The sequence below is a fragment of the Lycorma delicatula genome, chromosome 4, assembly GCF_047948215.1.
Source record: "Lycorma delicatula isolate Av1 chromosome 4, ASM4794821v1, whole genome shotgun sequence".
Lineage (NCBI taxonomy): Eukaryota > Metazoa > Arthropoda > Insecta > Hemiptera > Fulgoridae > Lycorma > Lycorma delicatula.
Genome location: NC_134458.1, coordinates 60,081,304 through 60,106,171, shown reverse-complemented (window position 1 = coordinate 60,106,171; position 24,868 = coordinate 60,081,304). Strand labels below are relative to the sequence as shown.

The window sequence follows — 24,868 nt, the reverse complement described above, 5'->3', positions numbered from 1 at the left end:
TACCATTGTCCTCTTTATGCGACTCTTAGTGGGAGTATCAATTCTTGGCAGCATAGATTTGTGGAAAAACGACCAACAACATCAAATTTAAATCACATGTTGTCATTTTTTGCCCCTGTGATAAGGAATAGGGGCAGGTCGATACCGTTTATTTCGATTTTCGGAAAGCTTTCGATTCTGTTTCACATGACATCCTAATAAAGAAACTTTCTCAGTGTGGAGTATCTGAAAGAATGTTAAAATTGAAAAATTAGTATCTCAACAGGAGGAAATTTCGCTTTTAAAGTAAATGGAAAGATTTACAAGAATATAATTCCACAATAGGTGTTTCACAAAGATTTAATCTAGGACCTTTATTTTTTATTATGTTTATCAATGTCACAACCGGAAAAATCAAGTCTAAAGTCCTTCCCTTTACCGAAAATATTAATAAATATAGCAGAATTAAAAAACATAATGAGTACATCGTTCTTCAGAATGATGATCGAATTTACGAATGGTCAGTTGAAAACATGCTACCATTAAATGTCGATAAGACACCGCTTACAATTTACACCAGAAAAAGTCTGGCCCTGAAATATACGTATAATACTGGAAATGTCAGAATTCGCCACGGATCTAGTTTTCGTGACTTAAGTGAGCAGTTCGATCCTAAGCTACTATTTACTGATCGTGTTGATAACATTGCCCCAACAGTCAGAATGAACTTGGGATTACTTTTTTAGTTCACATAAGATTCCGTACGGTTAATACTAATTTAAGATTATACACTTATTGTCAGGCCCTTATTGGAATATTGTTCTAACATTTGGAACTACTACCAGAGAAATGTGACAAGCAACAAGATTGAAGCAGTCAAAGAAGGCTGTGATCCGAAATGCAGCATCCATATCAGAGATTTGATAGACAGAGGGTTCAGCGTACGTAGATGAATGTATAAAACTCGGTAATTCAATGTTAAGGAAAAGGTAAGTAATTAACGATGTACTCTTGTTTTATAATGTAATCAACGGTTTTGTTGATAAATATATATTTGATATTGTATTCCGGCTTCCGAATCCAGAAAAAACTTTTTTAGGTAAAAAATTACTGGGGAGATGTGTCCCATGGAGAGATGCGTCTGGCAAATAAATGAAATACACAGTAACGGTATTGATGCCTTTACTTCAACAATAGTGAATTTTAAGAGGTTAATTATTGGCTATTTTCTTATGAAATAGATCACTTATTGCTTGCACGGTTTAATTTTTTAAGTTAAAATTTTTAAATTTAAGGTTTTTTCAGGCTAATTTAGTTTATAGTTACATTTACTCTTGTTTTCCTTGAATCTGACTATGCCTGTTATGAAAAGTTAATTCCATTTCCTGATAGGTTAAGTGTAATACACTGCGGTTTTTTCTGTACTAGTGCTAGTTTTGTTTCAACATTTAGAATGTCAAACAGCTTTCCTGCTTAGATAGGTTATCTTCATGGAAGTTAGGATGACTATACTGGGTGATGAGGAGGCCGTAAAAAGAATTATTATCATTATAATTATTTTACCAGCCTTTATAATAAATATTTTATGTAATTTACAAAGGATACGAATGAAAACTAACTCATCCGTTTATTAATCGTGCCCGAGGCTATTTAATTCGTCGTACGCGCGATAATACGGCTTAAGCCACTGCATATTTTTCTTTCAAAGAAACAGAATATGAAGAATAAGTATTATTATATGAATAACAGTTTGATTAGAATTTTTTTTATTTTTCTGGGCGCCGAAAATATTCGTTTTCAATAACACAGCATATACTCGTATAATACGCAATAAGATTTTAATTAGAGCTTCTTTTAATGACTCGAGGCGTTTTAATCGAGTTGTCATGCGGAAATTACACGAATTTTTTTCATTATACTAAGTACACTTTCCTTCACGATAGCCTATATATGAATTATAATATTAACTTAATTCTAATTACAGGAAGAGTGAAATTTATTAAAACAATTATATTATTTACGCAAATGTAAGAATAAAAATATGTTTACTTAAAAATCCGATGCGATGAGAACGATGTATTTTTATAAATTCAAAGTTTACTCTTGCGTAAACTTTTAAAATAACAAATATCCCGAGTAGAATAACAAATAAAGGTCGATCACGCGATCACAGGCCACTTTATACAACCGTAAGATATACTCTAGAACATGTCTAATATTTTATGAAGTAACCTATTAAAAGATACAGGAATCATCATACATGTATGTATTTGTGTCACGCTTTCTATAATTAATTTGCACAATAAAATAGATTTTAATTAGATATATATATACTTTTTTGCGTTCCATTTTTAAAAAAAATATATATTTGTAGTTCATTCAACAAAATAATCACCGTAGGTGACATGCAAAATTACTACCCGCTCGGCTGTTACAATGTCGGAAATAAAATTATAAATAAATGATCGCTCGACAAAAAAAAATTACGCCAATATTTAATATTAATTTCAAAGATTGCAATTATCTCGACGAATGCGAATGCGTAAGACCACATCACTTATTCTTCATTTTCGTGTCTATCACGATTGTAAGATAATATAAAACGTGATTTATATTTATTTACTGAATCGAGACGGATACATACGATAAGGTAACTTATACAAAATCGTATAAATATAATAAATAAGATCAATTTCGCTTAATAAGGAAATACCGACCTGTCCGCAAGTATTGATTTCATACCGTCACTAAGCATCGGTGGATTAAATCTATTCTAAAGTATGACAGAACTAATCGTTGAAATGATTGGCAACGAATACGATAGAGAAATAATATACCAAAACGTAAAAATAATTAAGCAATGCTTTGTGTATTTATACCGTTGTAGATTACAATACATAGATAAAATTTAAAAAAAATTAAATTAACTAAAAATTATTTGTTACTTTTGCATTTAATAAGATTACATATTCGATTGCGATTTATTAAATTTAATTGTTTAACCTAGGTTAGACATCGATTACACTTTGAAAAAGATCCTTAATTAAGATTTTATTTCTATTACGAAGATTCTTTATTATGGAACGTAAAGATTCTTTACGAAATGGATTTTTAAAAATTAATTACAAAATTTACGAATGATTTTTTTTTTAATTTACAATAAATAATTCTTTAATTAAAAATTTAGAAAAGTACTATATATAACTACGGATTTAATTATAACATTATAAAGTACAGTATTTATTTAACGATTTGCAATTTTAGTAAAATAATCACTTATTGTTTTACTCGTAATAAATAAACTGTAAATAAAATGTAATACTTAAAAAAAAAGATGTAAATATAATAAATTTCAATACTGGACAATATGAGACATAATTTATGATATACTTACAGAATTACAGCGTCTTTGCGACTTGCAAAGACGCTGTAATTCTGTAAGTATATATTTGTATATACTACTGTATATATTTTATTTGTCTTTTAAAGATAAAGAAACATCAAATGACAAAATAAAAATACAAGCGTGTAGACGACTTAACTATAAAAAAAAGAAAAAAAAACACAACAAATTAAAGGATAAATAAATATCTCCTGTACTTTTAGAATATTTCTACTCGCATAAATAACATTACCGACTATATCGCCATTCTTTAACTTATTTTTATTATTAAAAATTAATGTGCAATATGCCAAAGTACAAAATACATTGCACATTTTGTTACAATTTATTTTTAATCGAATATTTTATGTAATATCTAAAATTAAATTCACTAAATATCGTTGTAATTATTTCATTACACAAAAAGATAAATGAGTACAGGTCCTCATGTTATGCATATAAATTAAATAGTATTAGTCTTTTTTGTTATTTTTTTTTTAATTTTCTTACTATTTATAACGTAACTAATTTTAGGTATATAACATTAAAATTTATAAATGTGTAGATATAATGCAAACGCGTTCTCTCGCGCACGTACCACACACACACACACACACACACACACACACACACACACACACACACACACACACACACACACACACAATCGAAACAACACATTCTTTAATAAATCGTAATATATGTATCTGAAAAAATTAAAAACAATTTTCTAAATTAACAACTTCTTAAAAAAACTACAAAAAACCGAAAAATTATTTAGATATACCACAAAATAGTGATTTTATATTCTAAAACTATAACAGAAAACAAGTTCTTTTATCAGCTCTACAAAATTTCACAGTAACACTAATTATTTTACGTACTATACTTTCATAATTTTATTAAATACAATTATTCAACAATTTTTATACTTAACGACTAATCTTTAAAATTAAATCTGTTTAAAATAATATTAATAGTCAGCGCATATGGTAAAATTATATATTAATGGGATTAATATTTGTGATAAAATTTAAATTGATATTCTCGATTTTTTAATGCATAATTATACAAATAAAGAATAATAAAAATCTTACCTACGACTTAGATGTAGTTTTTAGTGCGATTATGCCGTTAATATATTTGTAGTTTTTGATTTGAATGTATTAACTATATACATTTGTATATGTGATTTTTTTCATAGATACATTTTAATTACGAATACGTGAGGAATTATAATGTAAGTGAAACAGCTACATAAGGCGTGTGTTTTATTTTAACAGATAAATGGGCATCAATTTTCTTTTGATGTCTACGAAAATTTTATCGAGTGGTTTTCAAACGTAAAAAAGAGGTTAAGATTTTGTGTACCATTAAAATAACAGTTTACATTTTATATAAAAGAACAAACGTTAATTATTCGATTTTAATATACTTAGATAAACATCGGTCGTGATCGTCTGTTGCAGTGTTCGTGTACAATAGCATAAAAGAAACTGATAAACCGTTCAAAATGCATCGTGTACACGGGCCTCGCCTTCCATCAGGGTAACACTGACAAAACGCTCAGCATCCCGCTCTTAAGCGAGGCAAAATTCGTTGCCAACTTTACGCCGAAACATTCCCTCTTCGTATCTATCCGTCCTGTTAAATATCGTAGATCGTGGAAATGAATCAAATTTACTGATTCAGGATTCGACTTATTTCCTCCTGGAATAATTTTTTTTTACGATTTTAAACAACAATTAAAATAATTTTCGTAAGTGTAACCCGATCGATAATAGCATAAAAAATAATATTTAAATTTTAATGTCGGTCGATGAAACGACATTAAATGCGCTTTCCTTCTATTTGCCAAAATACGATAATTATGTTGTTATTTCGTAACATTTATTAATGAAATATAGTAATACTTCTGCATTATTTCAAGCACAAGATCCCGATGTGTGTATAAGGATTTGTCATTCAAATAATAAAAACAATTATAAAAAATTAAAAAACAGGACTACCAAAAAGTAAAAGAAAAATAAATAAATTGAACTAAAAAAAAAAGACAATTAATCGAATTAAAGAAAAAGAAAACAAGGTATGTAAATAAAGGACTAAACATCGTTATGCAGTATTTAACTAAATGATGACCGATCAACTTTCAGACAGGTTTTATTTGTTATATATATTTTTAATGATGTAGAAATAGCAGGCATTTACGGTTATCTACTGATTAAGTTCTCACCAGGTCTTGCATCGATAAAAAAATTTTGTTCTTCAACGAAAATATTTAACTGCAGTCGGGGGGCTCTTTAATATAGGACAATTACAATTCAGAGCTTGTTTTATTTTTTTTTTAGTTCGATTTATTGTCGTTTTTTTAGTTCAATTTATTTATTTTTATTTTTATTTTTAGGCAGTCGTGTTTTTTAATTTTATAATTGTTTTTATTATTTAATACTCTTTAGTGATCGTCAAGAAAAATTCACGATTCAAAAACTTATGGATGTAACGTATTTAACGTGCTGAACCAAATGAGGAAACGGTAAACATTTCAATTTATTTATTTAATTGGCCTATACCAATCTAAACTTATAGATTTTTGAAGCGATTGAGTTCCTCGAGAGAGTTTTATCGTGCGGATCATTACGCAATTTTCTGGGATCCAAACAACTAATGGCTAAACTGACCGATTGTCTCACCCGACTCAGTGCTACGTAGGCCTGGCCCTTGGCAAATATGTGAATGCTCAGATCTACGACAGCTCTATCTAGGTATAAATAAATATTTTATATAATTAATATATATATATAAAATCATAAAATATAGTTATATATAAACTTATAAAATATTTATAAAATTTATTTATATAATTTTATTTATATTAAAAAAATATATAGTCCCTTGTAGTTGATTCACCGTCACAGCCAAGCACAATATTAGTGGCAGCATACGCCGTTCCACTTTGCCCTGGACCCCTTAAAGCATCAAATTCGACAATAGTGGGCTCGATCCTCAATCCGATGCCGACAACATTACTTGTAATCGTACCGTCATCAAACTCTACAAAGATCGTTTGTAGGAGCTCGCCGGGCTCAAGCTGTCTCGGCGTAGCGCAGTCCACTCGATTTTTCTGAGTATATCGGTTAATTTTTGTTCTGATTTGGTTCCATCGTGATTTTGTATTATACTAGCAAATACCCCGTTTGAATTTTGAAAATCGTTAGACTGGCTACGAATATTTCTGAATAACCGCAACCTGTTAGATCGTGAGTGACCTGATGCATGCAAAAGTTAACTTTCAACCTACTAATGAAATGTACAAGTATTTAAATTGTATTTTTATACTCTACCAAACTTGTCGCCAAGTGGTTGTGGGATTGATTTAGAAAACATTTAATATTTAAAGAACTGTTTCTTCGATCGCTTTTCGAACTCGTACACTTGTTTCTACCACACTAACGCGCCTTTTAAGATATCACTCACTGTATTCAGATACTTTTATCGACTTTAGATCTATATTTTCTAGCAGTGGCGAAATGGTCGTCCTACTAGCACGAAAATCTATCTCAAAAGATACAGTCTTAATTGCAGGTACGCAATTGATTTATTAATGTAACTGTATGCCTCGTATTTGTGTAAAGTTGGTTTAAATTGTAATGCGGGCCGACAGGCACTGTTGATCATATAGGTTTCAACCTACTAACAAATACCCAGTTTGAATTTTGAAAATCAAAACAATTGTTTACAAAGATATTATAAGAGCACCCCATTGCACCTCCCAAAACAGCACCCCAGGGGCACCCCGTTTATTACCAATTGATGATGATAATTGGTCTGGCCTCGCACGAGGTGCTCGCATCATATTACTGCTCTAGCCTCACACGCAGTCCCCACGGGAAGCCCATTATTATTAAACAGATTTTTTTTTTAATTTATTTAACATTATTTTATTTTATTTAAGGTAAATTTAATTTTACAAATTTTATAATATTATTCATTAGATTGATTGGAATTATTCAGTACAAACCCTGTTCGCAGTTCATTAATTCAATTCATTAAAGTTTGTACTTCAACCGGCAAATCTCCACTAATATATATACTAGTACATATATTTGACAGTCCCGGTAACGTAAGAATTCCAACGCGGGGTCATACATTTAAATCGGTTCGGCCGTTGAGCTGCAACGGTGGAACAAAAATACATACATCCTAAATATATTTCACTCCTTTGTGGGCAGTCGTGTAAAAAGGAATTAAATTTTTTTTAAAAATCTCTAATAAAATTTCCAATAATTTTGAAAAAGTTTAATAAGTTTATTGTGTGTGATAGTAAATTTCTGGACATATTTAGCAACGTAACTTATAATTTCAAACAATTATCGAAAAAAAATCACTTTTGTTGTTTAAAGAGCTTTACACTGATATTATGTTCAATTTTTATTATAGCAGTTAAATAAAAAAACAAATTTTTTAAAATACCTTTTCAAAAATCGCTGCAAAAATACAACTTCATGCGTGGATACGAATCAGTACACCGTAATATGATCGATTATCATAGTTGCTTTCTGTAAGAATATTTATGTAAGTATTTGGAACGAACATCATTATTTGAATTTTGGAGGGCTTGACGTGCTTATATGCAACCTTACACTCAATGAAAATGCAATCGATAAGCCATTTCATTTGTTACTTTATTTAGTATACTTCACATAAAAATTCTTACTATTTTTATGAAGGGCTCTGCTATCATCGTATTGGTTTGTATCTTTTGTTAGGCCATTAATTATTAAACCATTATGATAGAACGAAAAAATTAACAAGGTTTTTTATCTGGATTCAGTTTCATAAAATATGATTATTGAAATGCGTGCAAATTTTCAAAGCTAGTAAGGGAAAATAATATGACAAGTCAAAATTTTTGGCAAGTGGTTCTTTGCATTTCACATCAATTTGAGCTATTTTAATCTAAAAATACAAAAAACTGACGTGCAATTCAGTATTTTGTGTATGTAGTGCGTTGGTTTATTTGTTCAATTTCTCAGAAACAGGTCACCGAATAGTTATTAAATTTTTTACGATGATTAGTGTTTATTTGGAATTAATGCTTTTAAATATTTATGAGAATTTGATAAGGGAGTGCTGGATAGTTTCCCTTTAACTTCTAAAGACTTAACTGAATAACCGAATTTATTGATAACGTCAGCCAGAAGCTTTTCAAAACTACTAGTAACAGTAGTATTAGTATAAAAAATATTTTTTAAATTCTTCCCCCAGTTACTCACTTCCACAGAACCCCAATGAAATCAGTTCAAACGAGAATAAAAGGATGATTATAAAAACAAACCGAATAAACTTTCCTCGCTTCGTACCAATTTAAAAAAATAAAAATATTAATATAAATTTTCTATTCTTTAAATTTTTTCGACATTTAAAAATAGAAATATATATATATACATATGACCAAAGAGAAATAGGGAACAAGATTCTACAAGGAAGAAAGATTACTCAGATGCTAAATTCAATTTTGTAGTATAAGGAAATTTGGGCTGAAAGAAAAATTGGAAATTCCATCAAAAAATATACGCTCACATATGGTGCTAAGACATGGAAGTCAACAGAAAGAAATAAAAATAAAATTTTTAGCTGTACAGGTAAATTTCCTGTGAAGAAGCTATTGTCTCTCCAGATTTGAAGATGTAAGAAATGAAGTGATGAGAAGAACGAGTAAAATAAGAAAGTGCGTGAAGGATAATGAAGGTAGAAGGTTAAAATAAGATGGACATTTACGACGGATGGATGGAGATAGGTATCATAATAAAGTGTTCAATTGAATGCCACCGTAAAGAAAACGAGAGTGACCTGTTAAATAGAAAATGAATGGTGTTATGAATGTAGCAGGAACGATTTTTAGAAGAAAATATCTGGGAAAAATAAACAAAACTGGTGTTCAAATTGTGAGAAACGACACGATAGAACTACAAACCTAAAAAAAGTAGCCATCAACAGGAATCAACTTCAAATATTATCTTCTTTAGCCTTATTATAAGTAGCCTACTTAGATTAGATAACTTATATGAAGCAGTTTATAATGTAATATTTATGTATTTTTAAATTTTGTAATGTTAAAACTACGATATTATGATTTGTATTTATGGTCTTTTTTCGAACAGGCCTGCAGAGGACCACGCAAATACGAGTATAATTTGAATTCTTTCTCTTCTGATTTTCCCTCTTTCCCCTACAGAATTCTTTCATTCTTTCCTTACTCTGTGTTTTGTTCTTCTGTCCAGCACACGCTCTCTCTTTTGTTTTTGTATTCACAAGATTTTTTTCTCTAAATTATTTTTTTTATCTTAACTATTTGTTTATAAATCTGTTTTATTTAGGTGCTCCTTTACTTTTTTTTATGTATTGGAGCGGAGTTTTATATATCCAAAATTTATCAAAAGGTTTTTTTTTCGATCTATCTGTATCCATTCTAGTTATATGTCCCACAAAATTTAGACTTATTTTTCGGATTGCGGTTTCTAAATCTTCAAAAGTTCTATCTTACTTTTTTTCTTTAATTTTGTTAATTTCTTTATTTCACTTCATTTCAACCGTCTTACGTTTTTCATAGGCCACGGATCGTTCTTAAAATTTTCTTTCAATTTTATTGCGATTCTAGATTTGTTATATTGGAAATTTTTGTCCCATAGAGGATTAACTGATTTCAATACTCTATTATAGTATCTCAGTTTTACATTTATATATATTTTTTGTACAAATTTTTAGTTAAAAATTTCAATCGCTTAAAAACTATTTTTCTGCTTTCAAACGCCTTCTTATCCGAACCATTCGAGGTTATTATTTCGCATAGATTATTTTCATATCCTCAACTTAAGAAATCGCCTCTTTTTCTGAATTTTCCGGTAAAGCCAAATCATCTGCGAAAGTTAAACAATTTACTTTTATTTCTCGTTTCCCTGTCACGATTCCCAAAGCAGCTTTGTTAATACCGCAAAATGTTTTCATTATTTTATCTAATATTAGGTTATACTAGGTTAAAGAGTTTAGGGTAAAGGCCATCACAATGTCTCAGACTTGTTTTAATTTCTAAAGGATCTTTGATTTCGACTAAAAATTTTATTTTTGAGAATGTGATTGTTTTATTAACTTTATAGTTTTCCGATCGACTCCATATTCTATCATCGTAAAAGGTGTTTTTTTAGAGTGATAGAACTCTGGATTGAAATAAAACACATAAAAGAATAAGTTTGAAGTCAATTTTGTTTTTATTTGAAAGATAATTTTCTGACATTTAATTTTTGAAAATAATTTCCGGCATTATGTCCATCACGACTAGCTTTGAGGAACTGGATCAGTCCAATTTCGAACCCCCTTTTCAAGTAATTGGGAACTTATTTCGTTAATAACACGAGTTATATTGGCTTCCAAAGGATTAATTGTTGCTGGTTTATCAGCATGAAACCAGAGAATTTACATATCCCCAAAGAAAATAATCCGGCGGCCTTAGGTCAAATGATCTTGGAGCCAATTCACTGTGGACCATTTCGCAAAATAATTTTGTCGCTAAATTGTTCTTTCAATAAATCGATTGTTTCGGTAGCAGTATGAGATGTGGCACAATCTTGTTGAAATCAAAACTGTTGCAGCCGATGTCATTCAAATTTAGAAACAAATAATCACTGATCACTGATCTGTAACGATCTCCATTGACAATAACACCCGTTCCGGCCTCATTTTTAAAAAAATAAGGAACGACGTTGCCTCCAGCATGTAACCCACACCATGCAGTGCATTTTTCAATGCGATGGAGCCTCGTGTATTTCCTGAGGATTGGTCTTACTCCGTATATGGAATTTGCGCTTGTTGACATAACCATTTAACGAGAAATAAACGTCGTCGCTAAACATAATTTTTCAATAAAAAAGTGGATCAGTTTCCAATTGATTTAGGCATCATTCACCAACACAAACGACATTTATAATGGTCTTGTGGCTTCATCTCTTGCACCAATTGCATTTCATATGAGTTAAAACAAGATCTTTACATAAAATTTTCCATGTAGTGGATGGACAAAATCCAAGTTGTTGAGAACGGCGACGAATAGACACATTCGGATGTTCTTCAGCACTGTCACTGACAGCCCTGATATTTTCTTTTGTGCGTACAGTTCTTTGCCTTTCATCTGAAGTAAATGTTCGAAATTTATCAATAGTTCAAGGAACAAGTTGCTCTGATGGATGACTATGTGCACCGTAGAAATTACTAATACGTTTGGCGAACAGAACATTGATTTTGGAAATATATTTCCACAATTTGTAAACGTTTTTGCGGTGACAGTCTTTCCATGATCACTTGCCAATGCTCGCTGATCTGATATGACAAAACAAAATGTCATCAAAACAAAACACTGACAGTCATTCCTATCAAACGTTCATCACTCTAAAAAAACACTCATTATAAATGAGTTACCCTGTCTACAGAATCATAAACTTTTTGAAAATAAACAATGTTATGAACATCGGCTTTGATCTTAACATCTGGCTTTTAATGATTAATTTCAAATTTTAAATCTGTTCTGAACATGACCTATCCTCTCTGAAGACTTTTTGAAGCTCACCTAACTTTAGATCAATTTGAATTTTAGTTTAATAATAGTTTAGAGAAAATTGTATGTTACTGGTCCAAGTAACTAGTCCATAATTACAGAGGGAAATCTCTCTGTAATTATTCACCTTTTTTTTTCATTCTTCTTGTGAATAGAATGGATAATTGCAGTTCTCCAATTTTCAAAGTTTGTTTTGGCATTTCCACAATTCCATCATGTATTTTATTACAACATTAATAATGTTTGATGATAGTAATCGACTAAAGTTTTTAATTATCTTTCTTTTTAACGTGCTTGTTATTATTTTCAGTTAATACTTAAAAAGTTTATTTACGTCATAATCCAGTATCAATTTCTTAATACTACTTTTCCACGTTGTTGTCATTAAAAATATCCTGGCTGAAAATGAAACTAAACGGTAGTTTAAATTTGCCACTTCTAGAAGACCTATGGTAACGTCATCAAAAAAAGTTTAAGTTCATTCAAAAAAGGTCATAGTAATTAAAAAACACGTGATAGGCAGGTAGCCATCATATGATCCAAAAAAAAGATGCTAATTTTATGAAAAAAGCACGTGATCAGCCGTAATGTTTATGTGATCAAAAAAATATTTTGATCGTATTATCTTTAGAACTGATGGAGTTGGCGAATCCGTTCGAAGCATGGTAAGTTCAGCTGTTTGAGATCTATATAATTTACGGAGAGGGGTAAAAAGAATTTCTGGGGCGGGGTAATCAAATTTTTTTAATGAAAATTTTAGATCCTTATATCTCAAAAACGGGTGATGACAAGCCCGTTTGAAGTATGGTATGTTCAGCTGATCGTGATTTACAAATTTTAGGAAGAGAGGTAAAACATTTTCTTGGACCAAAGTAATCAATTATATTTTTAAATAAAAACTTTAAATCGATATATCTCACGAACGGGTAATGATAGAGAGCCCGTTCAAAGTACAGTACATTCAGTTGGTATAAATTTTAGTTCCCACCATCTTGAACTCGTTCGAAACATGATTTGTTTATCTTATTGAGAGTGCACCATGGGTTTGTACACTTGCTCAAAAATCACCTGATGTTTGAAAATGCGTGGGAAATATGAAAAAACGATCTTTAAAGTTTGGTGCAGATAGCGAGCCCATTCGAAACACTTTTGTTTGACCGTTCGAGGTCTGGGTGATATTGCGCCACTAACCAGTAGAATTGCAGGATTTTGGTCACGTGACCTGTTCATCTTGAACCCTTCCGATGCGTGGTTTTTTTCAGTCGATCTTGATCTTTGGAATACTGTGTCACGAAGCAATAGGATTGCAGGTGGCACAATTCACACCAACTTGAATTTTATTTATCCGTGTTAGGAATTTCCCTTACCTGGTTAATAATTATTTATTCATTTTTTGAGTATTTAAAAAGTTAGTAATCGTGGATCAGCTTTTGTTGTCTTCCTATGGTAGGATCAAAGTATTGGAAATCTTACTGTAAATGCATTTGCATCATCTAAAGCCAGTTTAATTTATATAAAAGAGCGAGTTTTATAATGTTTGTTTTAATCCCTACACTTTCGATAAGTTGGAATATTTAGCAATACTAACAATGCAAGTCAGAGAATGATTTCATTAACTTGCTTATTGTCTATACATTTATATCGTTCTAAGTCTATTCGATTTTAATTAAAGCACACGCGTGGAGACTTACCGGCGTTAACAAAGCGCATTTAGAATTGATTGCGCGTTGGATACCTAGCGGTGTTACTGGAGCGCGTGTTTTAATTATAGTGCACGGATATCTAAGGTGCCAAAGTAACGCTGTTACCTTTATTTACTGCACAGAACTGAATTTGAAACTAGACGGGCAGATAGAAAGCTGGACAGTAAGACAGCTTAATAGACGGGTAGGCATCAACAGTAATTGACTTTTGTCAATCTCTAATGCCAAAAACTATGTTGGGAACATTTTCCCAACATATAAAACTTATGTAAAAAAAAATTATTAGGCCTTCAAATTACGCAATACCAAGAAAATATTTACCACTACCCTAAAAGTTGTAAAACTCGTTCAGCTGAAATTAAGCTTCAAATGACTACCACTAAAACTTCTAAGATTCGTTTTTTCATACTTCTCACGACTTTGCGATCAGCTGATTTTTGAGCAAGTGTGTACACCCGCACGCACACCCATAGTGCATCTTCGATCTGAAAATAAAGCATTCGAACGGGCTCACTATCATAACCCGTTCCCAATGTATAAAAATTTTAAGTTTTCATTTAATAAAAAAAATTTTACTGATTTCCCCTCTCCAAAGATACTCCTCGCCTTAAGGTTTTAACCACGATCAGCTAAATGTGACCATATTTCGAAAAGGCTAGGTATCATCACCCGTTCTCGAGATAAAACAATTTAAATGTTTTATTTAATACAAAATATTTTAAAAATCGATTACCCTTTCCAAACTTTTTTACCCCTCTCCATAAAAGTTTTAAATTTACCCTATTTTGGATCACGTGATTGCCGCGTGCCGATCACGTGCTTATTTTATGAACTTTTTAGAAGACTAGATTTTTTATGACATTACCAAAGGTCTCTCAGAAGTAGTAAATTTACATTACCGTTTAGTTTTATTCTCAGACAGAATATTTGTAACAACAATAATAAAACATCAAACAATAACAAAATATCAAACAAAATACCTACGAAATTTGTCTAGTGTAAAACAATCCGATTGATTGTTTCCACAACTTCGTTTACACTAACATAACCTAATTTAAACAAACAGATGTAACAGAATTATCATTAATTTTAGAGTTAACATATTTTAATACGATAGCGTATAGACTGCGGTTTTTATGATATTAATAAAAACTTAAATTTCTTATTTTAAGATAAAGATCCTCAAATGGAAAAATTTGACAGCGTATAAATGAAATTCCTGATGAAAACAGTCGGACATCGAAGCCTAAAGTAAGTCCGAACGAACTAAAGCCATTTTTCTCCCGGGTAGGAGAAACAGAATCACAACAGATTCCAGATCTAATCCGAGATCGGTTAATTACGGAATAAAGAATCCCTTCCTTCCTCTTAAAGAATCCCCTAACCTAAGCGGTTAAAAATAATAATTAAATGGAAAATATAATATTACTAACTTAAAATATAGATCATCCCAAGACATAGACAAGATTACTAAGTTATATTAAACGATTAGTCATTGTTATAATTAAACTGTTAACTAATATAATTAATAAATACTTCAAAAATAGTAATTTTCCTAACGATTTAAAATAGCAAATATAAACTTATTTTCAAATCCGAAAACTCTACCAGAAAATTATTGGTCGATCAGTCTGACATCGAATTTTTCAAAAGTTTTAGGAAAAATAAAACAAAAATTAGGCTACTTGAATACCTCAAAAAATGAAATTTAATCGATACAGAATTACGACACGATCGGCATAAAGCGACATTACCGAGCCGCTTTTAATGAATAAGCCATCTTCATCCGTGTCCTGAAAGACGATAATATTTCAATAACTTTGACTTTTTAGTCGATAATTTTACAAATAATAAACCAGTATTCATAGATTCGCGGTCAGAAAATTAGTGGGCTATTCCGATTTCTGTTGAAGGAATAGCATCGAAACAGTTGAACGAGTGATAGTTCATCTCCTAAAACGGTAAAGTTTTACATTTCTTTTACAAATCTACGATCTAGTCGTGATAGAAGCAAGAATTCGATTCTGAAAATAATTCAAATAATATTGTATCAAACTCTACCTCTAGGACCGGCCGAATAATAAACACTATCGTTCTCAGAGAAAGCGATTTTGAGTCGTTCCACTTATATCCATTAAAAGAGTAGTAGTTAAAAGCAACTGATTAATGTAAAGATTTTTTCGTGGTAAAACGCATTACATACACTATTTGCAAGCAGTAGACAAACATTAACAACAAATACTATTTTTTTTTTTTAAATAGATCGTTATGGTAATACCGTAAGACTTGTATCACTATCAGAATACGTTAATACAACAAACGATCAAAGAGAAGTACATTCAATTCGAACGATTTTCTCCAAAGAGGACAGAAAATAATAAGTCATAAGAAACGAATTAAGGTGAAAAAGAGATTATAGGAAGACAAATCAATCGAAAGTATTTATTTTACGTAAAATTTAGTACCATATAGCGTATACTAATGAAAAAATGGAAATATATAAAACTACAGAACGAGGAAAAATTAAAAAGCTCATTGATAAACAGTCCACGCCGAGTAGAGATAATGTGACTTTCGTAAAACTTTTTTACGAAATTTCAATTGCTCGATTATAATACTCACTTATTTTTTATAACAATTTAATACACATATTTTTGTCACCTGAAAGTAATCCTTTACGTTATCGTTTCTCAGTTCCTCATTTATCAGTTTCTTTTCGTTCTGCGATAATTTTTAATGTAAGTACGTTTGTCAAATCCTAATTATTCAATTATTTATTTTAAAGAATTCTACTTCCGTCTTCCCCTGCACCAATTACCTTCCTACTTTTCATTGCTGAATCGACAGAGCCCTTATGTTCTCCGACTTCGTGCCCAGACTCGCTTTTTGTGCCTTCTTTACATATGTTACTTTTTCCCCTATAGTTTTGTACAGTCTCAGGTCGACCGTTTCTGAGATATGTGGTTAATTGAAACCCAACCACCAAAGAACACCGGTATCCAAGATATAGAATTCAAATCCGTATAAAAGTAACTGCCTTTACTAGGAACTGAACCTTAGAACTCTCAACTTCGAAAATCAGCTGATTTTCGAAGACGCTTTCATTACTATACCATCCCGGTGGGTTATATCTGTTATTGCCTATGCCCCTGCCCACCCTTTCATCTCCAGTACATCTCGTACCATGTCGAAATAATCTAGGGCAAGAAAAATTCCAGGCAAAGCACGATCAGTACTTTAGAGACGTTTAAAAATATGATATTTTTAATGTAAATTTTTGTTCTTCATGGTTTATACGAATTAATTTACAAGTGGTTTTTAGCGCTAAAATGTTCTAATAGAGTGTCCATATATTATCTAAATTCGTTATTCGAAAAAAAAATCCCTTTCGGCTTGCCGAAAGGCGGAGGTAGATTTCACCGGTGCTAAGTTAGGGATAAAAAAGATTTCCATCTTAAAGTTAAGAAAAACTTCAAATTTACTCAATACGACAATGGTTGCATGTGAAAAAAGTTTCAAATGTTTAGCATACGACATGCCCCATCTTACAATTTCAGCAACATTTTGGTTATCCCTTGCCGTAACTGTCGGTCGTATCAAAATCTGTTACAGACAGAAGTTTTAGGTAACGTTTAAAGGACTAACGACCACTTTAAACCGACTTGATACTCTGCCTATTAAGAGAGGAATGATTTTTTTTCGAAACCCCATTTTTCCACCCCCTGGGCCAATGGTCGGTAATATCAAAAAACTTTACTTAAATAAGTTTTAGGCCCTTATTCAAAGAATAATAGGAATTTTAAACGAATTCAATATTTTACTTAATAATAAAGTTATACCGATATTTTCTTTTTTCGAAAAAGCCCTCCCATGGTCTGATTTTGCCCATTAACGAACTCGAAAGAGATTTTGGGTCGTTATATTTTATGTATCAATTTGAAAGTGATTGGCGCAAAATTACGGCAGTTATCGTGTCTACAAAAAAGTTAAATATATATAAATGTACATATAAACGTTTGAACTGAAGGTGGTTTTGGGGTCTGGGGGATGTGAAACGCGAAGATATGTCGAAATTTTCCGGAAGTCGAATCATAGTACCCGTTACAATAAGTAGCCTTCTTCCGAAATCTACGTAAAATGGTACGAGTTAAAGGCGTTTTCGAGGAAGAAATTTTATTACTTTTGAAAAAAAACCATCGATTTAAGAGGAATGAACATCCCTGCATTAATCCATATCCTGAACTCTTTCCTTCCTCCTCGCCACTTCCCTACTTATCATTTATTTATTCTTGGTCTAAAAGACAACGTTGTCTTCCGTTTTGTTTTTCTTGTAAACAGAATGCAGTTTTCGTTTTAAATACCTCAGTTCATCAAGCACTAACCAACTTAAAACTCCAATAAGTTTCATAACTCTCTTACTCACCTTTAATTAAGGGAAGTATACGTATTACACACTGCAGAATTATACACCTTGCACGTTAAATATTATGTGTACACGAATACACATAACTCACATATAACCAATACATCGGGACGTATACATACTTTTTTATGTGTACCCAGCATCTTGGCCGTTTTTGTTCGTTCATATTCATAATTTCTAATTTTTTTTTTTGGTTTCGCTCTGAAATTCTAATATTATCTTTCTCATACACATTTATTCTTATTAGCTCAATTAATATTCAGACTTCAGAGGCGGGATTTATTAAGTTTCTGTATTATTTGGACAATGCGAAACAAATATTTCAAACGGTTAAAATACTTTAACCGCTTTCACATATATTATCAAGCGAGTAGATGTATGCATTCGATTTTTACCGATTGGCCGAGAATGCTTTTTTGTAGAAAAATAAGCGTAAAAAATAAATTTGTTCTTTGACGGGCAATTGTTTACATAAATCAAATTTAATATACTCCACGCCCGTACATTAAATTTTCTTTGAAATTATAGCGTTCATTGACTCGCAAACCAGCACAAATGAAAAGGTGGCATCTAAATTTATTGTTCATCACATTCATTATTTTTATCGAAACCGGAAGCACTGTTCCTCTGTACTCGAAAAGATTTGGCAGTGTTATTATTCTTAATAAAATAAGTCAAAGACTTTTATCCCCGGTAACTATTTCACTCATAGACAATAATATTGGACTCGATAAAGAGAACAGTCGGAAAATCCCTTAAAAGGGAATGTTACGAATGGAACATACGTTTCGAAACAGAATAGTGGTTTAATAAGTAACGTGTATCAAAGAGTAGATAAAAATCTAATTAACCTCAATCAGTTCGATTATTAAGTGATTACATCGCTAAGAAATGGTTTCAATATAATATGAAATATTTATCCCGTAATCTATTAGGAATACATCTTAAAGAAACGACATGTCAGGTGGTAACTAAATAAACATTTTTTCACTAAAATCTCGTTCGGAGATAAACTTATAGAATATAATTTAACTAAGTTATTTCATTTAAGCATTGTATAAATAAAAAAAAAAAATATATATATATATATATATATATATATATATATATATGTGTGTGTATTTTGGTCAAATTATTTGATTATTGAACGGGAAATTATTTTATGAGCACAATTATAAAACTGTGAATGACCACCATTATGATCGATAAAATCGCCAAAAGAAAAACAGAAGCAGCATCTGAATCAAACACCTTTGAGGCTTGCGTAAAAAATGGGAAAAGAAAAACGATACCAAATAGCGTACTTCGGAATCGATTTGAATACATGTACGTATAACAGAAGATTATTTCTATAATATATTTCTCGATCGGAAAAAATAATCGAAAAGAAATGAAGCAAACAGCATTATATCGTAACTTTTTCTTACAATTACGTAAAAAACTGTTTCGTTTAAGTTCAAGATGTTTTCTTTTATTCTTAGTTACAGTTCAATATGTAGATCATTTTTTTGATCGAAAACGTAAGTCGTCTCTGTTCGAAGAACTGCGGCTATTTGGTTCATCTGAGAAATTTGAATAAAATAAATTTTGGAAGAGTTATTATTAAAATAAAAGGAAACAACTAAGTTTTACGGAATTCAAAGCAGTAAATTAAAAATAATAATGGAAAAAAGTAAACGAAGAAGATTAATTTTATAAAAAATAACCGTTATATTTTTTTTTTTTTTTTGCTTTCTTTAACCTAACGAGATATTACGACAAATCACACTTTACAATGTTTATTACATTAATTTTTGTTCATCCGGAAATACAAATATTCATTGTCAAAATGAGGAATATATCATTTTTTTGTCGGTCGTTTCAGTGAAACGGTATAATTTTTACAACTGAATAAATAATATATATATATTTATACGTCGCAGATTTCTAGGACGGAGTAGTACGTCTTAGGCTTTCATGCTAAATATTCTGGGTTCTATACTAGCGATTAGGCTAGCCATTTTTTCGAACTACTTAGGGTGCAAAATTAGCATACATTTCTACTTGCGAGCTTGGAGTTAATACTATGAATAGTCCACCTAAAGAAAGATAATAACAAAGTCCAGATAATAACTGATAATGACTAAAATATATATTTTTTTAAATCATATTCACATCGATAAATTGTTATGCCGGTTCATTATATTTAGATAATCTACAAGTTTAACTCGTATTGGTCACAAAAAATAACAGGATCATGTTTTGATAATTTCACAATATTTCAATTAAAATAAAACGATTAACAAATTACGTCGAATATTTAATAGATGCCGTTTATTAAAATAAGAACGGCGTAAAAAAATCTAACAAAGTTAGATTTTTTTACCGAAACACTAGTGAACACGTCACCGCTAAGCGAAAGAAAGATTTCACGTACGTGCTCGATAGCATCATAGCATCAGACGGCTCGCTGTACTGTTTTAATCCCCCCTTCAAATGCAAAAATTGGCTAGAGTTACAGCATGTTCATTGCTACGCATCTCCGCTACGGTATGATACCGTATCGACCGACCGATACTGTTCTGTTGTTCAACAAAAACGATTCTAATACTCTACGAGTGTACTAATTTAATAGCGATGATTTAAATCACAAATTTATCGGTTGCATCGACCTTATTATCCTGTTTAAGTTTTGAGTTCGTGCTGTCGAGCGACTAGCTCACGTAAAGTTTTCTCCGTATTAATTGGTTATTTTAGCCAATAAATACAATCGTTTTCTGGTTTGGTTGTATAGTTTCAAGGATTTTTTAACTTTATGTATTGTTTACAATTATAATAATAATTAAAGTGAGTTACACAACAATTAACGTTTATATTTATAAGGAAGAAAGTGGTAGAACAAGATGTCGCGGAGAGGTTGGTAGAAGAGACAGGCACAAGGTTGAAGAAAACTGGTTGTAATGCAAACTCTATGAATATTGTGATTAACAAACTTGATACTTTGACTTTGAAATACTATTTTTACGTCAATATATAACTTTTCAAGATAAGAAAATAGATAATAATTTGAACAAATTTAATGATGAACTTAGTAGCATAAGAAAACAAAGTACTAAATTGAATCAAATTATCTCTTTTAAGACAGCATCTTGTAGAAACTGAGCAATTTTCAAGATATAATGGAGTTAAATTATTATCAAATTCACCTAATCATGATTACAAAGATATTTTGAGCATAACTAAACGCATAAAGTAATCATATAAGTTAAAAATTAAATGAAAAAGTTACTGATCTATATTGTCATATTAAAACTAAAACATTAAACGGCCCAAAAGTTACCGATTTATAAGAAATTTGGACAAATTGGAATGTCTTTCACTAACAAAAGAAAAAAAAGAGAGATTTTAAACACCGATATATTAAATAATACACCTACAAGGCCTGTATTTGTGACTGAATTGGTGTCGTCATATAATGATTGGGTTTTTAAAGAGTTAAAGCAAGCCCAAATCACAAATAAATGGGAATATGTTTGGACAAAAAATAATAGACAAATAAGGAAAATGATCATTCACATCCTGTGATTATTCGATAGGTATAGGATACTGGAAAACAGGTAACAAGTTCCTATGAAAGTTAATTCAGAGTGGTATATGAGGATTACAAGGTGGAATTAGATATGTCAGAAGCGAGTAAGAAAAGTAGTATTCTTTCAAAGAAGAAGGTAATATCAGCTGTTGCTGGTTTCTCGTGACAAAAGATTATTGTTCCCATTTTTAAGGAAATAACAATCATGTAAAGATACAGTATAATCAAGAATGAAACAGGTTATGGGAAATGGAGATTCACTTAATCCATGAAAAATCAGTAATGAATTTTCTGCAAACCTTACAAGATTTGAAGATAATATCTTTCTACTTTACTTTGAAATATATCTGTTTTAACAGTTCAACTCATATTAGGATCAAACTGCTAACTTAATAAAAATTATATTTTATGTTTGACTGAAACCTGGGATGAGAGTAAAATATTAAATATACTGATTTTTTGAAGATATAATTAAGATATGAAATTAGCAATTCAACCTATCTAAAATTATCAGAAAATGCCAGTGGCTATTTTTTGCAATTATTTACAAGAAAACTTTTTAAGCTGATTTGCTGTGCAAATCTAATATTTTTATTTGTATTGATTGCATTTCAAAGTGAAATAATTGTAATCAGAATGAATTACTGGAAACCCAATACCGATATATAAAATCTGACAACAAAGTTGTAATACTTTCCTGGCATTAGTTATTCATTCTTACATAATGGAAAAACAATTATAAATGGAAAAAGTTACCTAAGATGTTTTTTAGGGAGGGGGTAATCTATGATGAAGTTTTATTGAAAAAATATCATTATACGTTTAAATAAACCAAAATAAGTTTTACAAATTAGAAAAATTGATATTTTTTTTGCCCCCTCATCACCAAAATTACCTTCCAAGAAATTTTTTTTAACTTTTCTATGTTTACTATGTTAAATGGAAGAAACTAGAAAAAAACTCCACAAAAAATTTATAGCCAATAAAAAGTTACCCAAGATTTCTTTTTTTGGGGATGAGGGGGATGAATTACGATGACATTTAATTGTGATATTATTACTAAAAGTTTATTATTTCAACCTTTAATAATATTAAAAGTTTAAAGCCCCCTCAAAAGTTTTTTTCCAGTCATTTACACAACTACTATACCTAGGAAGGCATTTAAAAAATTTGATGAAAAATATGCAATAGATAAAAGATAGGTTTTTGATTTTTTGGAAAAGAAGGTATTTTTTGGGGCAATTTTTTTTAAAAATCGTAAGATAAAATGCAAGCATGTACCGAGCTTAATATAAAGCAGGGTTATGTTTTGTCGCCGTGTGGCTTTGACGGCACATGGCACCTTAAAACCTTACGGTAGCCCTGAAAAGTTATGTTTGAGGCTTTTGGAATGATGGCCCACAAAAGGGCCTTTTGTGTATTTTGCAAGGTAGCTCTGATAAAGGCTGCTGGGTCTGGAAGCTGGTCTCCGGTGATGTTGGCTTGGCTGTAGTTGGGAAGTTGCGGTTCATCCGTTGGAATCAGATCAAGCTTTCTTCAGCAGCAGTTGGGTCCCCACTACAACGTGGCTGTGGTGGCCCCCAGAGCCCTGCTGTGTCGGTCACCTTCTGCCAGCACAACCAAGGCAGTTCTCCCTGAGCGATCCCATGCTGGCTCCTGCTGATGGGCCTGTTGAGCAGTCTGCTGGCTAGGGCAGGATGGTAGCATGCAAGCACAGCAGCTCCCTTTGCGGGCCAACCAGGCATGTTGCTCTGCGGGGATATTGGCATCTGCCAGGAGGTCCTACGTTGGACCAGCCAGGGAACTTATTTCTTCTTCCATCTTCTTCTTTTCCAGGTGGTGGTTGGTGATAAATTAATTCTTAGAGTACTGACACCATCTTATACAGGCGGTTGGAGCATGGTAAGGGCCATGCTGCTGTGGTGGGATGTCTTGTGTGGTCAACTCGCTTGATGGGGAGTGGCACTTGTGCAGGTACACAGGTATACTGTACTACCGCTGACATCTGAACCTCCCCTGAAATATTCAACGTAAATTTTATCAATAAATTACCCCATATACACGAGTCTCTGTAAAATATTTCATCAAAATCAGTTCACTCAGTCAAAAGTTATTAAGTTTCCAACACGCCAACGCACATACATATGTACAAACAATAACCCACAGTTTTTCTCTTTTTATGGCAATTCCTGGGTAATGAAACATTGAGAAATGCAATAAACCCAAATCGCATTTTCTGACTGATTACCATACTTTCCTTCTTGCAACATAGCTCTATACTTTTGATGCCTGAAAAGTATTATATATATACTATAATGACTATTTTGGCCTTTAAATGATGCAATGTGATTTTTAAAATAGCAATACAGTTTTATTATGAGCAGTTGTACAAGCATGTATGTTCATTAAGTGAATCTATAAAGATGCAGTATTTGTGTAAGATGGGGATTTTAATTCAAGGATCAGTGATATAGATAATTTAGGGAAGGAAATATTAGAGTCTTATTATTAATGAAAAAGCTATCTTTTAGTAACTCCTACCATTATTATAATTATTCTGTCTGAATAAATTGTTGAAACTGCAATATCCTACTTATTACAGTTAAATTAATTTGCTCTTTGTTTTACAATAATCAAATGACAACTAAATGACCTGTATAACTGCAATTCTTAATTTTTTAAGTTCGTTACAGCAAAATTTATCATCGTCCTAATTACCAAACTTTTATCTTTAATTGACTGAACCATGTTTGAAATTATTGTATGTTAAATGTACAATAATGTACGTTTAAATTATTAAACATTAATGAACGATTTAGTATTGCTATCTGTAATTTCTATCATTTTATTTTGTGAAACAATTTTATAATACTGCAATTTTCTTTTTGTAAAACTAAGTATTTTATTTTATTTTGTAAGATTATATTGTTAGTACACATAATTTTTATTGCACTTATTTATTGTAAACAATTATTGTTAAAGACAATGAATTGAACTCGATTTCCTGCTAAGAGCTCATGTAAGCTTCCTTATAAACAAATAAAAAATTTTCGAGTTTATTGTAGACCTTAATATTTCTTTGTAACTATTTATTTTGTCGTTATATTCCAGCCTAAAGCTCGTATGATATCTGTTTATAAGCATGAGTGAAAAAATACATCCAGGAGTGAAACAGCGTATTATAAAATTTCTTGTAAAAGAAAATTTG

General features: G+C 31.1%; 1 protein-coding gene across 1 annotated transcript in view; it reads right to left on the bottom strand.

Annotated features, from left to right (window-relative positions):
• Dgk (diacyl glycerol kinase 1) overlaps positions 1-4,893 on the bottom strand; it is a 258,461-nt gene extending 253,568 nt beyond the window's left edge. The window contains exon 1 of the mRNA XM_075361947.1: positions 4,459-4,893. The gene's annotated coding sequence lies outside the window, so the exon portion shown is untranslated. The remainder of the gene's footprint in view (positions 1-4,458) is intronic.
• Positions 4,894-24,868: the final 19,975 nt, after the last annotated feature.